The following is a 15014-nucleotide window of genomic DNA, read 5'->3' on the forward strand; positions in this document are numbered from 1 at the left end:
TTCTCCCCTTTTAAGAGAAGAAGAACTGGTTTTCAATCTGGATAATAATAATAATAAAATATAAATCAAATATTGTCGTTGAGGCCCAATTAGTTGGGCTATTTTGGGTCTGTTGGAAACCCAGGAATAAATAAATACCAATAATAAATATATCTCAACAAAGAATGTATTAGGTTTGCTACTAAACCTTTAGATATAATTTTTTATTATCTAAATCAAATGAAAACAACTTGATCTCTAGTACCAACATGTTGTGGATTGATAGTCTCATTTAGCGCCTATGAAGTGATAATCAATGTTTAGTCTTTTCATGAAGAGTAGGATTTTTGCATATATACATAATTGATTGATTATCACAATACATAGCCACAGAATTTTTATTTTGGATGCCAAAATCATGTAATAAATATATAAGGCGTAGTACCTCACAACATGCCAAAGCCATTGCTCGATATTTCGCCTACGTGGAACTTCAAGCAACAATAGATTATTTCTTCGATTTCCAGTTGATGATAGAGTTTCCAAGAAACACTCCAAATCCATATATAGACCTCCTGGTATCTTTACATCCAGTGCAATCACTATTTGGATAAACTTGTAATTGTAAGTTGGATTCAGCTGACAATAAGATTCCTTGGCTTAAAGTTGACTTTAAACATCTCAAAACTCTATATGCAGCTTGTAAATGTGTGACCTGAGGCTTGTCCATAAATTGAGAAAGGCATTGCACAGCAAAAGATATATCGAGTCTAGTCAAAGTTATGTAAAGAAGGCTACCAACCAGTTTCCTATAGCTTGTGGCATCTTGTATGAATTCTGTAGCATCATCCTTTGTTAACTTATTGTTGTAATCCATTGGAGTAGTGATGGGTTTGGCACCAAGAAAGCCACATTCATTGATTAGATCTAATGTGTATTTACGCTGACAAAGAAAGATTCCTTTTTTTGACTATGAAATTTCCAAGCCTAAGAAATATCTTGGTATTCCTAGATCCTTTAACTTGAATTTGGACTTAAGAAAATTTTTAACAACAGCTGAAGCAGCTAATGATGTACTCCTAATTGCAATATCATCTACATACACCAATAAGGCAATGAAATCACCTTTGTTAGTAGTTTTGGTAAATAAAAAATACTCACTCTTGGACTATTGAAAACCAAAACTAAACAAGGAATCTGTAAAGTTTGAATTCCATTGCCTTGAGGCATGTTTAAGGCCATATAATGACTTTTTCATCTTTCATACAAGCTTGCAATTGTTTAAATAATCACCTTTTACCTCATATCCTTACGGCAAATCTGTATACACTGTCTCATTAAGTTCCCCATTTAAAAAGGCATTATTTATGTCTAACTGACATAAATGTTAAGCTTTAACTGCTGCTAATGCAAAAAATGTACGTATTGTTGTTTGCTTGGCTACTGGACTAAAGGTTTTAGTATAATCAAAACCTTCCACTTGGCTATATCCCTCTGCAACCAGCCATGCCTTGTATCTCTCAACAGTTCCATCTGCATATAATTTTACCTTATACACCCACTTATAACCCATAATATGTGCGTTGTCAAGTAAGGGAACAATAGACTAAGTCTCATTCTCTTCCAAGGCCTCAATTTCATGTTTCATGGCATTTCTCCATTGATCATATAAAATAGCTTGTCGATAACTATATGGTTCAAGAATATGGTTAACTGAAGCTATAAAAGCCTTAAAAGAAGAAGAAAGTTTTTATGAAGAGATGTGGTTAGCGATAAGATAATGAGAAACATTATTAGTATGGCTAAGTAAGTCACAATGATAAACATCTAAGTAATTTGGTTTTTGTCTTATTCCTATACTTCTTCTAGGTTGAAATGAAGAATTGGGATTAGTTTCAAGAATGGTTGAATTTGGTGAAAAGGATGTATTGTCATCAACATTACCTTTTTCTGAATTGCTATTTGTGGCAGTGAAATCAATGAGAGATATAAGTGCATGGATGAATTTGGATAAGTGGTTGTCAAGGGAAAAGGTATATCTTGGTATGAGCATAATGGACAAGTGTTTTGATCTGTGTTATTTTGGGAAAAAAATGAAAAATTTTCTATGTTACTGGTTAAGTTATGAGCATGCAAAGCATTGTTATCCAAAAATAAATTTTCTAGCTCGATAGGAAGATTTTTAGATTTAAAAGGGAAAACATGCTTATAGAAAACAACATCCCTAGAATTGAAGATTTGATGTATATTCAAATCATATCACTTATATCCTTTAATTCTAATGGGGTACCCAATAAACAAACATTTTTTAACTCTTGGGTCAAATTTTCTTCTATGTTGTGCTAGTGTGGAGGTAAAACATAATGAACCAAATACCTTTAAATGGCTATATGAAGGTAATTTATTGAATAAAAGTTCATATGGGGTCTTGTTTTTTAGAACTGGAGACGGTATCCTATTTATGAGATGAGATGCAATTAATATTGAATCACCTCAAAATTGTATTGGAATGGAAGTCTAAAATATTAATGCTCCTGCCACATTTAGCAAATGTTGATGTTTCCTCTCAATAAGCCCATTTTGTTGGGGCATATCCACACATGACAACTAATGTATTATGCCCTTAGAAGAAAAGAATTCAAAAAGATTAAATTCACATGCATTATTAGATTAAATCTGTTTTATTTGGTAATTAAATTGTGTTTCAATCATATTGTAAAAACCTGATACTATAGTGATAACTTTCGATTTATTTTTCAAGAGAAAGGTCCATGTGAACCTGCTATAATCATCTACAATGGTAAGGGAAAATTTATAGCCTTTAAAAGCAGCAACATAATATAGATCATAAATGTCCATATGAACCAATTCAAAACAAAAGATACTAGATTGTTCATGTAAAGGAAATTGAAGTCTCTTTTGTTTTGCAAGTGGACAAATTTCACAAATTATATCATTAGAAACATTTACATCAGAACAAAACTATTTAATAACAAACAACCTATTTGAAAGATGTCTCGATAGAAAATGCCAAACATCAAAAGTTTTTGGGACCTTGTTACAATTGGCATTAAAAACATTAAAATTACTATTAACCAAACTTTTTGAGATAATTTTTGAAATTTTCTGAAGAAAGGAGATGAAAACAAAATCTTCAGGGGCATAATGCTCAACTATAGTGGCAAGAAACTTGCTTTGCAAAATATATAGTTCTGCTTGAGTCTTAGCATGACCAGTCATTCTCAATGAACTTGTGTCTTGAATTAGACAATCATTATCAATAAATTTTAAATGATATGTCTAGGTCTTTGTAAGCCCACTTGCTGAGATTAAATTGAATCTAAATTCTGGTACACACAATACATTATGCAAAATTAAAAATGGTGATAGCTTATCTGTTCCTATATGAGACACAATAACTTTTGTATCATTAGGCATCTCAACATAAATGTCTTTGACAGCTTTTGATGATATGAATGATCTTAATGAACATGCTATATGATCTGTAGCATCAGAATCAACAATCCAAGTATGAAGGTCAAACATAATAGTAGGTTTAACTGAAGATAAATGTTGTAATGAAGCAGAGTTTGAGGCTAAAATTATACAAGCTAAAATTATACCTGCCATAACAGAGTCCATAATTAAGGATTGTGTTGAGGAGAATTTATCCTAAAGCTGCCATTTGAGGGTGGATTATTAACTAAATTTGTTCCTTGATCATTGAGTAACACCATGAGTTTTTGAATTTGATTTTTTGTAAGAGATATGTTAAACAAGGAGTCTATAATTTCCTCACGTTGATTTGCCTGTAGATTAGCCATAAAATTATTGACTCGAGAAATTGTTCTTGGACATTTGGGGTTTCCCTTTCCCTTTGTAAACTTGAAATTAGGAGGAAAACCCACAAGTTTGTAACACTTCTCCCTATTAAGTCCAGGCTTACCACAGTAGCTATAGACAACTGTAGGTGCAAATTTTTCTTTTTTTCTTCCATCAATGATTGTAGCCTTGGCAGAGGACTCATGAGAAATTTGTGTGTGAGTGATGGATCACTAAGTTTCCTCTATGAGAATAAGGTTGTAAGCCTCGTCTAGGGTAGGAAATGGTTTCGTCAGTAGTAATTGTGACTGCAACGCAACAAAGGATTTGTTAAGCCCATTAAGAAACCTAAATACCATATCATTTTCATACTGATTAATATATTTTTCAAAGCATCTCTCATTACAGGTTCCACAATCACAGCTTGGTAAAGGTCTAAATATCCTCAACTCTTCTCATATAGCATTTAACTCAGTAAAGTAGGCATCAATACCTTTCGTACTTTGTTTGTATTTGATAGAGTGAATTGTAGATGATAGATTTGAGCATCATTAGGTTGGGAAAATCTCTTCTTCAAAGTTTCCCAAATCTGACATACTGAATTCATGTAGAAAATGGTGGAGCAATTGGAGGGCAAATCGACTCAATCAACCATGCAACAATGAGGTTGTTATAGCGCATCCACGAAACTTTGAATGAAGATTTGCCCCTGCTTATGGTAATTTTGGAGGTTTACTAGTGGTGTGGAACAAGTCACAATTCAATGCAATTGACTAAATGATTAGAAACAGATTTATACTGGTAAAAGGAACTTAGGTGTCACAAGGCTTCAAAAGTGTTATTGTCAACGTTTATGCCACTTGTAATCTTGTACCATTGACGGAAAAAATCTACTATGGGAGGAACTTATTTCACTAAAATGCAAACTTTAAGGAAATTGGTGTTGTGCTGGTGACTTTAACACAAACAAAGATGTTGATGAAAGAAAAGGGCTGTAGATTAGAAGGAGGAGGACTTCAACCATTTCATTGATAGTTTTAAATTAGCCAACTTACCATTACATGGGAAAATGCTCACATGGTTTGGTCTCGATGCCAAAAGAAGTAGTCATTTTTTTATGTCAATGGAATGGATCATGAAATTCCAAAATCTTTGATTTGTCAAAGAGACCTTAAATGGTCAATCTCCAAACATTTCCCTCCTTCATTGATCTCGAAAGAGGTGGGTTGAGGCCCACGGCCTTTCAAATTTTTAAACTCCTACTTGAAGGAGAAATCATTTGGTTCTTTTGTAGCAAAAAAATGGAACACAATCAACCTGCAAGAAAGGTCAAGCTTTTGATTACTGGTTGAACTTACCGTATGAAAAATCTTTTTCAAATGGTGTAACAGAGAAGTTTTTCGTCATGTTGATAAGTAAGATTGCTAGTCTTGATGAATAGCAAATTGATGATCTTGATGAAATTGGCAACAACTAAAACTTATCCAATGATGAGATCTCTTTGATAAAGGACATAATCAAAAAAATTGTGGAGAATGGCTAGGTATAGAGGGTCGATATAGAGGCAAAAGTCATGTATACCGTGGATTGAAGAGGATGACAAAAACACAAAATATTTTTAGCATAAAGCTAAGGCTGAACATGCATTAATTACATGGGCTATTAGATGAAATGGTTTAACTAGCAAAATATAAAGTGACTTAAAATCCTTAATTTTATTAAGAGTCTGTTTAGCCTAACGTTTTTTTTAATTTAAAATATATTATGAAGCGCTTATTAAAAATAATAACTTTTAAAATTAAGATAAAACTATTTGCTAAGTTTTTGGCAAAATAAATTATATAAGTGTTAATTTTAGTTAAAATTACCATAAACGGTATTTATTGCATCTTCAATCACCTAATAAATCAAAACGGAAGAAGTCTACTTCGAGCTTATATACAATTTTAGATGTTAAAATTAAAGAAATCTATATAGAAATAAAACAACTCTCAAGCTTTGTATTGTAATAATAGTATTAGATTTTTGTTGATCTTGCAAGCAATCGGATCGTGATCTCTAAGAAAGAAGAAAAAAGAGGAAACGATGTATTTGTATTAATCGGATTAATACACACAAGTGTACATGGCCATACAAATAATATAAAGTAAGTCGAATATCATTTCTCACAGAGATTTTTACTTATTTTTATTAAGTATCAAATTTACAACATAATATAGTTTATCCAAGCACTTGTTTTCAATTAATTAATTAAAATAAAAATAACTAATTAACTAATTAATTAATGAAGAATAAATTGTCACTAAAAGAAATATTTACTCAAAACCTAGGATTATGGTGTCTTTCAAAACTTTGTTTAAATTAAATCATTTTTCTTAACTTAAATTAATGTAATATATGGCTAACCTAGAATCCAAATTATGCATACATCTCTGTCGAGATCATGCACACATACTTTTTCAAAATTAATCTCATATGTCTATGTAAATTAATTAGGAAAAAATTCATCAAGTTCATGTTCTAGCTTGGTTGCCTAAAATAATTAGGTGTATGTCTATCCTAAACATGAAACTATCACCTAACTCCAAAGTGAATAAAACAAAGGCCATTCAAAACTATGGTTTATTCTAAACTCCCTATGTCAAGTTCCATTTAGAGACCTAAGATATTTCAACTGGTGATCCAGTAATGACAAGCATTAAGTGCAAAATTGAATAAACCATGCAATTTTCATTAATATCAAGTAAGAAAAAATCAAATAGTCAAACTACATAATGAAATATCCCATAATCCTCGAAAACAAATTTAGTTAATCATTGTATTTATAACAGACATGATTAAATCAAGAGAAAAGATCATTTTTTTAGCAAAATAATAAGAAAGAAAGGAAGAGTAAAGAAATATCAAAGCCTTTTTTAATTCTTGATCCTCAATTCTTTCGATTTCTTTTCGTTTCTCTCGTTGAAAACCTTTTCCTTTTCTCTCAAAAACTACTATTCATTTCCTCTAAACCTCTTCTCTCAATTGCTCAAAAAAACCTATCTATAGCCTCCAAAGTCTTAAATAACTCAATTCCCAATTAGCTAAATTCTCATAATCCACATCAGAATGCCGCAACCTTGCTCCAGGGATGCCACAACACTCTTGACTTACAAATTTTTTTGCTTGTCTTCCATCCGGTGGCGTGGTGCTCCTCTTTAGGTGCTGTGGTGCTGGCTTCTCTCGTTTGTGTATAGCGTCCATGCAGCTTCTCCTAGGTGCTAAGGGCTTGAGCTCTACGAGGATGTGATGTTGCTCCTCCTTAGGCTACCTTGGCGCAGGCTATTACAGTGCTTCATCTTACAACATGATTTTATCCTACCTTGAGACTTATCTGGGTGAAGTAGTAAACATTAAAATTGTAGATTTGCCTCTTAGCTTTCCTATGCCAAGAATCACGTTGATTGGATCTCTGTAGCTCGAGTTATGTCTGAATTACTACAACATATTTTGTGAAAATCTACTTGTAGTGCCCACTGCATAATTCATCATCATTCAACTTTATGCACTTGAAAACCTACAAACACAAGGACCACATTAGCATTTGCCTAAAATAGGACCTTTAATATGAAAATATACTAGAAATACTGAATTAGACTAAATTCAAGTGCTTTAAACTAATTAACCAAAAACATAAAAGTTGTCTAAAAACTATTTAAAGCACAAGGACTTAGCTATATTAATACCCCAAAATATGGCTAAATAACTCTATATAATAAAGTTATCAATTTGACATTAAAATCCTTTTTGGTGAAGAAAAGAGAAAAACTTTAAATAGTACTTAATGCAGTTTTGAATTTTGAGTCTTCTTTTCTTTTAATCTTTGTAAGAACAAAAAAAAATCAAATTTTGTTATTTTGTTGTTGAGTCTTTTGGTTTTTTTTTCTAGTAGTTTTTGTAGATAGAGATAGAAGAGAGAGAGAGAGTGTGTGTGATTTGCGCTTGGAGAAGGATGGTTTGCAAAAAGAAAGAAAAGAGAGGGCGATCGATTGAGAGAGAGAGAGGGGTATTTATTGAAAAGTGGTATACTTTTCAATAAACAAAAGAGAAAACTCCTCTATGTAGCTTTTCTTTAAACTCTTTTTTTTAAAATTTTATTTTTTAAAAAAATTATTTTTTTAAGAGTTTTTCAAAATCTTGTTTAGTCTAATTTTAACTTTTAAAAAGTAGGTAAGTTGAAAAAAAATCAGGTCAAATAGGCACTAAATAAATGAAGGAAAAGAAGGTTGTTTTGTAATTAGACTTTGAAAATATGTTAAGCTTTATTTCTTCTTAGGTACATTTTATCATGCATACGATATACAGATGTGTTCTGAACCACTTCATAATTTTGAAGTTCTGTAATTAAGATAATGAAGTGTCAAGTTCTAAAAAATAAAAATCCGGTTTTTCATGTTAAAGAATGGGAAGAGTCTCTAACGATCGGCAGTGCTTAGATGCTCAAGTTTGGAACTGCTCTGACGGTGTCACCTTTGTCCACATCACTATTTGCCTCTCCATATCACTAATCAGTGGCTCTTCACAATTTGTAAGAATCATGGTAACGTTATTGATGCTTTAATCCTACAGAGACAACCTCGTTATGATAGGGTCTTTGGTTTTGCTCGGTTCGTCTCTTTGAGTGAGGCTTACAAAGTTATGGGTAAATTGAATGGAGTCAACTTCTTTGAGCATCGTCTGGCTTTGAATCTGGCTCACCAATTGAATCCTAGTGCACCCAGGAAAAGAGACCTTCTTTCCCAAACCCACAAAGCTTTTCCAGTCAATCACATCTTACATACAAACAAACCCTAGTTTCCTCATGTTCTCTAAACCTTAATAATTTTCCCTTACACAAAACTGAAACTTAAGATCTTAACCCAAATCCTTCTGTGGAAAATATTAGCGGTAAATCTTACCTTCAAGTTTTAGTTGGGCAACAACCTTTACCTCCTTCTGTTGAACTTCCTATGTCGTCCCCTCATCCTCCACTGCCCTTAAACGAGTCATCGAGATTTTGCTTGGGTCATATTGAAAATGAAGCTCTTCATTGGCTTGAGAGTTGTCTTTTGGGCTACTGCAAAAATAAACATGAAGCAGAAGATGTGTTAAATTCCTTTAAATGTTGTGGTAAATTGGGTTTTGACGTCAAACGATTATTTGGGTTTCTTTACCTCATTTCCTTTCTTGATTCCCAAACTTTTAAGCAAGATAAATCTACAAATTGGGATTGGCTTGATGAATGGTTTTCTAATCTTCAACCTTGGTCTCCTAATGTGGAAATCAGAGAAAGACGTTGTCGGCTTTCAATTTCAAGAGTTCCGCTACACGCGTGGAACACTTCACCATAAAATGTTTCAAGCCCACAATTAGCGGTTCCCTTATCACCTTGTGACTCCCAAGGTGTTTCAGGCCCAGGCATTCCTTTCATGACTTGCCCATCTAATCTTAATCACCATAATCTAGGCTTGGCTTCCTCTTCTCCTTACCATCCAAATTTCTACCTAGACGCTTCAAGCCCCCTGTTGTGCTCAATGTTAATGTCCAAATCAGCTTCTGAGCCAACTTTTAAGAACGATTGTGTTGACCTTCAAGGTTTGGGTTCTCATGAACAGCAAGGCTCTCCTTCTAAGGGTGATGTTTCTATTGAACATGATGATCTGTTGGCTATCCCACCTTCAAGAATGTAACTTTCTTGGAAGATATCTCTGGTGTGGTTAAAGGAGGGAAAAGAAGGTTAAGAAAATATAGGAAGCAAAGGAAGAAGGGAATTAATAGGCAAACGAAAAGGGTATTTCTTCAGAATTCTAATAGCCCATGTGCTAATGCATCCCTCTCAGATGATGATTTCTATAATCGGAACGCTCTTATCGCTAATGAAGTAGAGGCCATATGGGATGTAGGCTTGCAATTGGGTTTCTATCCGAGGTGTTCTGAGGACATTATTGTTAATAATCTTCATAAGATGGAAAACATCTCTTGTATGAAGGGTAAATCCAGCGTGTAAAGCTCTGTTGATTTTTGTTTTATGGCCTGTTTGGTTTGGTATTTATTAGTTTTTGTTTTGTTTTTTTATAATATGCGAAAGTCTTTCTTCTGATGGTCGGTGAAAGTTAATGTTTTAATTTCTTCTCTTTGGTAGTTTCTTACTGTTGGTAAGATAGAATCTACTGCTTGTTTTTTATCTGTCAGAAGAGTTGTTCTGTATTTTTCTCTCTCTCTTATTGCAATCCGTATGTCTTTCTTTTCTCCATCTATCCTTTGTTGATCTTGCAATGCATACGCTATCATGGAATATCTGTGGGATAGGTTGTTCTCAAAAATTAAGTGCTGCCAATAAGTTGGTTCAACTTCATAAAGTCCAAATTCTGCTTATTCAAGAAACAAAATCTGTTGATTCTCGAAGTAGTACTGTTGAACATTGATGGGGTCATAATAATATCGGTTGGGTCTTTTGTCGCGCAAATGGACGTTCAGGAGACATTCTCACAGTTAGGGATAAGAATTTCTTTCCCTCTTCTTCTTCTCTTATCACTGAGAGATTTATTGTTTTTGATGGTACCTGGCTCCCTAACAGCTTCAACTGTATTATTGTCAGTATTCATGCTCCCTGTGATTTGAAGGAAAAACGTCAATTATGGCAAGATCTTCTTTATTTACGTGCATCTTCTTCAACTGACTGGTGTTGTGCTGGTGACTTCAATACAGTTAGATGTGCGGACGAACGAAAGGGTTGTGCTTCCCTTGGCATAGGTATTTCCGAATTTAATGATTTTATCAATCTGTGTGAGCTTGCAGACTGACCTTTATTGGATAAGAAATTTACTTGGTATGGCACTGATTCTAAAGAAGTCGATTGGATTGCTTCTTATTATGTACAGAATGGCTTCTCCACTTTAATGATCTCTCTCAACGGGGATTTAAACATTCCACATCAGATCCCCGCTCGGTTCTTCTTGCCTCAAAAATAGTGGAAAGGCCTTAAGGTGTGGTGGAGTTCTTTGTAATTCTAAAGGTTTTATAGTTGGAATTTTTTATGATCCCTTAGGTATTTAGGACTCTAATTATGCTGAATTTATGGCTATTCTTTATGCTTTGAGACACTCTTATGTGGGTCATTGTCCTTCCATTAAATCTGATTCTAAAATTGCACTTTTATGGGTCAAAAAAGTGGATCAAAGACCAAGGGATAAATGGAATATCTTTAACCAAATTGATTCTTTGAGACTCGCTCTTGCTACAGTTTCCTTTCAGCATGCGTTTAGAGAAGGAAATACTTTTGCTGATTCTCTCGCTAAATTTGGAGTTGACAAATCTTCACTCTTCTTGACCTGGTCGTGATTTATTATGGCTTGTGGCTGCCTTTGGTCCAGCTTGCTGTTCGTTCCACATGTTTACTTGCTGTTTTCTGCTTGTATGGTTGGTCTCATCTTTCTCAGGATTTTTCTCTTTTTTTGATTTTCACTACTTTGTTAAATGCCTCTGGCTGAACTCTTTTTGTATTTACTTGATGTGATTAATACAAATCCTTTTTGGCTGAGCCAAAAAAAAAATAATTCTGAAGCTCCATTATGTCAATGATACTAATGCTTAAAAAGAGATTCATAAAAATTTAATTTTTTTTGTTACATGGGGAGTTGAATATTTGTATGAAATATTTATTCATACACATAAAAATAAAAAAAATGAAATTTGAAATAAAAAATAAAATACTAAAGAAATTAATTGCTATTTGTCATTTGTTTGATGCAATTTGAACCTTTAATTTACACATGAGCATGGAGAAGCTTTGTGAATGAAATACATGCGAGACTTGCCGTAAAAAAATAGTAAACATAAAGTGAGTTAATTTGGTTTAACTAATTTAATTTTTTTTTAACCGAATCAACCGGATTTAATTGACCTAATCAACCCCTTAAACAAATTAACAATTTTAACTGAGTTAACTGAACCAAAATAATCACCTTTATTAGTTACGTTGGTTTTAATTAACTTTTACTCACTTTTACCCGATTTATACGAAACCGTCGTTGATGTGAGAATGCAATCATAAAAGATTCAGTGTAAGGAGTGTAACTATTTGATAAAAGGCAATTTTTAAATGAAAACCCTTCTATAAAAGAATTTTTATTGAAATACTTTTGTAATTAATATATGGTTTTTCTTATATGTGCTGAAAATATTTTGATAAATGAAAAAATATTTTTTAAAACAAAAATTTTATTAACCTTAACAAGGCCTATAGATATCCGTTAATCGGTTTGAACTTTTATTAATTGTTCACAAAATAAATTTATTTGAATTCAAGTATCTCTATTCCTTTTTTCTTTAAATTAGAAAATTATCATCTTTTCTGTTATTTAAAAGCTATACATATGATTAGTACATTATGACATTATGAACTATCTACAACATGCATTTATTGAACTAAACTTTATTTAAAGTTTTCTTTAGATAAATGTGTTTGGAAGGAAAAAAAAAACGAACAATTACAATATAATTGCTTTATATGAAAAGGTGCATGATGTTACTTCTACATAGATTAATTATATTACAACTGAAGTTACATTACTTTTTACATTTAATGGTAAAAACATTAACTAAATAGACCTAAATAAAATAAATGATGCTCCCAAACCTAAATTTTCCACATTTAAGTTTACAAAGTGTCATGCGACAAATTTCATCTATATTTCATTGAAATTCTAATGATGTATTGATGGACTGATGGTTTAAAATAAATTCAAAAAATTGTGCATGAAGAAATCAAAATTTTTGGATCACAAATGAAAATAAAAAAATAAAAATAGAAATTAAAGATTAATGATTCAATTTACTCAAACATGGTTATAATCAAGCCACCTATTTAAATTTAAGACGAGACTTATATAAGTGAATGATAATGGTTTAACTAGCAGAATAAGGATTGACATAAAGTGGTTAATTTTTGTAAATAACGAAGAGAAAAAGCTTGTTTCGTAATTAGACTTTGAAAATATCTCAAGCTTGATCTATTCTTAGTGTTATTTATGATGCATACACTGCCTCCATCCATAAGAGACATGTTATGAACCACTTCATAATTAACGGATGTAAGAATTTAACACTGGATAATTGAACCGTATTGAATAGATAAGTTTAAATATTAAAAAACACCAATAAACTATTTCTCTTAAGAAAAAGGCTATGTTGTTTTTTTTTTCCGCTCAATCAAGTCAAGTTTATTTCATTGATTCATGTAACAAAATGCAACCTGACAGGGCCAAGGATGATTAGACCATCAGATGGCTACAATGGTCCAATTACAACACCTAAACATTACAGAAACAAACGCCTATGCCACACAAATATTTCCGCCATACGACCGCCAAAGCATCAAACAGAAACTAATGCATTACCAAGCAAAACAACACCTCATACTCCACCTAACAACATATGGAAATGATTGAGCAGAACTACAATTAACAAACGGCAGATCAAATAAGATTGTCACGATCATTACCACCAAGCATAAACCATGATGATGTTCGCATCCTACTTTAAGAACTCATCCACTATTGTTATAGTTTTCTCCAGCACTTCCTTCATCCATTCATCCTCAGCATCCTTGCCGCATTTCTCATGCACGGATGTCGCATCAATTCGGTGCATTTTCCACCCAAGTTCCTCCCTCAGCCGTTGAATCTTTTGGAATTGAGAATCCACCAGCTTACAAGTGTTAACTTTAATTTCTTCAATGGCATGAGCCAGTTTCTCGTTTTTGGTAGAATCATCAATGTTTGTGTCCTTCTCAAGCATAAAGTAGTCGTGCATCTCTGGAGCCCCAATAGCCCGTCGAATTCCTTTGGTATAATCAGCTTCGGGAACAAACGTCCCTCGAACTTCCTCCACCAAACCTGCTTCAACCATTTCATCAACTCGGTTCGCTACTCGCTTGTACAATACAGACTTGGAGACATCTAACCAGATGAAGCAACATTCAAAATTGTCTTGGAACTTAAATTTTGAATCCTCCACCAGTGTCTCTAAATAAGAATTTGACCCTCCGGCAATAATGGGGAGTCGTCCTTTCTTGGAAACAATATCAATATTTTGCAATGCATGGTGACAAAAGTCATCTACAGTGAAGTCTTCGTTAGGATCAACAAAGCCTATCATGTGATGTGGTATACTACGACCCTCCGCCTCTGTTATTTTGTTAGTGATGATATCCAAACCTTCATAAACTTGTATTTTATCCGAGTTGATGATTTCGCCCGAGAAATAGGTTGCGAGGTCAACGGAAAGTTTGGATTTACCGGTAGCTGTTGCACCCATCACGAAAATGACCTTTGTCTTGTTCTTTTGGTTTTGAGTAGAACCAACAGAATTCGTGGCCAAGGTACTGCAATAAGAGTAAGGAAATTATTTTTGTGCCTGTGAAATTGGGTTATGCAATAAAAGATAATCGCTTTTATATCATAAATTAAGATAGAAATGAAGTCAAATGAGAGTTGAAAACAAAACCGTTGCTATTCATTACAGTAAGGATCACTATATTTTTATTAAACTTGATAATTAATAACTTGGGTAGGTAGTAGGTTTGTTCGTTTTTATTTTTTTTACCTTTCTAAAAGCAATGTAGAAGAAGATAAGAGAAACGAGAATAATAAGAGTTTAAAAGACGTAATCTCCCATATCATTACCAGAAACGGGATTCTTATGTTTCATTAATTTTCTACAAACCGGAAGTGATAAGATATGGAATTGATAGTGTTGATGTAAGGATTCAAGTTACTCTTAACATATAAAACTTAAGCTTATAATGATCACATAATATAGATCCAAAAGGATGATGGTTTTAGTAATAGTTGAGTCACGTGAACTACAAAATAAAGTTTAATCATGAATCAGGCATGGGAATTCACCTGCTTGTTGAAGCTTTTTCTGTCCCACTTTTCTCAATATTTGCCCTCCGCATTATCACGCTCTGCATCAAATAAATAATAAAATATATAAAATTCTCCCAGAAGAAAATAAAATATAAACGTTGTCAACATAACAAAAGATGAATAGTTGTGTAGAAATTAAAAAATAAATCAGGCTTTCCCAAAAAAAAAAGAATTACCATGCTCACTTCATAAAAATATGAAGGAAGGAGTTAGTCATCTACCTTCAAGATGAAAACTAGTGAAAGAAGAACAATTAAGCTTATC

At 32.9% G+C, this 15014-nt stretch overlaps 1 pseudogene; it reads right to left on the reverse strand.

Moving 5' to 3' along the window:
- Window positions 1-13353: 13353 nt before the first annotated feature.
- On the reverse strand, window positions 13354-14779 carry LOC110423613 (adenylate isopentenyltransferase 5, chloroplastic pseudogene; annotated as a pseudogene).
- Between the last annotated feature and the right edge of the window lie 235 nt (window positions 14780-15014).

The sequence above is a fragment of the Theobroma umbraticum genome, unplaced genomic scaffold (assembly GCF_002168275.2).
Source record: "Theobroma umbraticum cultivar Fairchild unplaced genomic scaffold, ASM216827v3 scaffold_20.0, whole genome shotgun sequence".
In the NCBI taxonomy this organism is placed as follows: domain Eukaryota; kingdom Viridiplantae; phylum Streptophyta; class Magnoliopsida; order Malvales; family Malvaceae; genus Theobroma; species Theobroma umbraticum.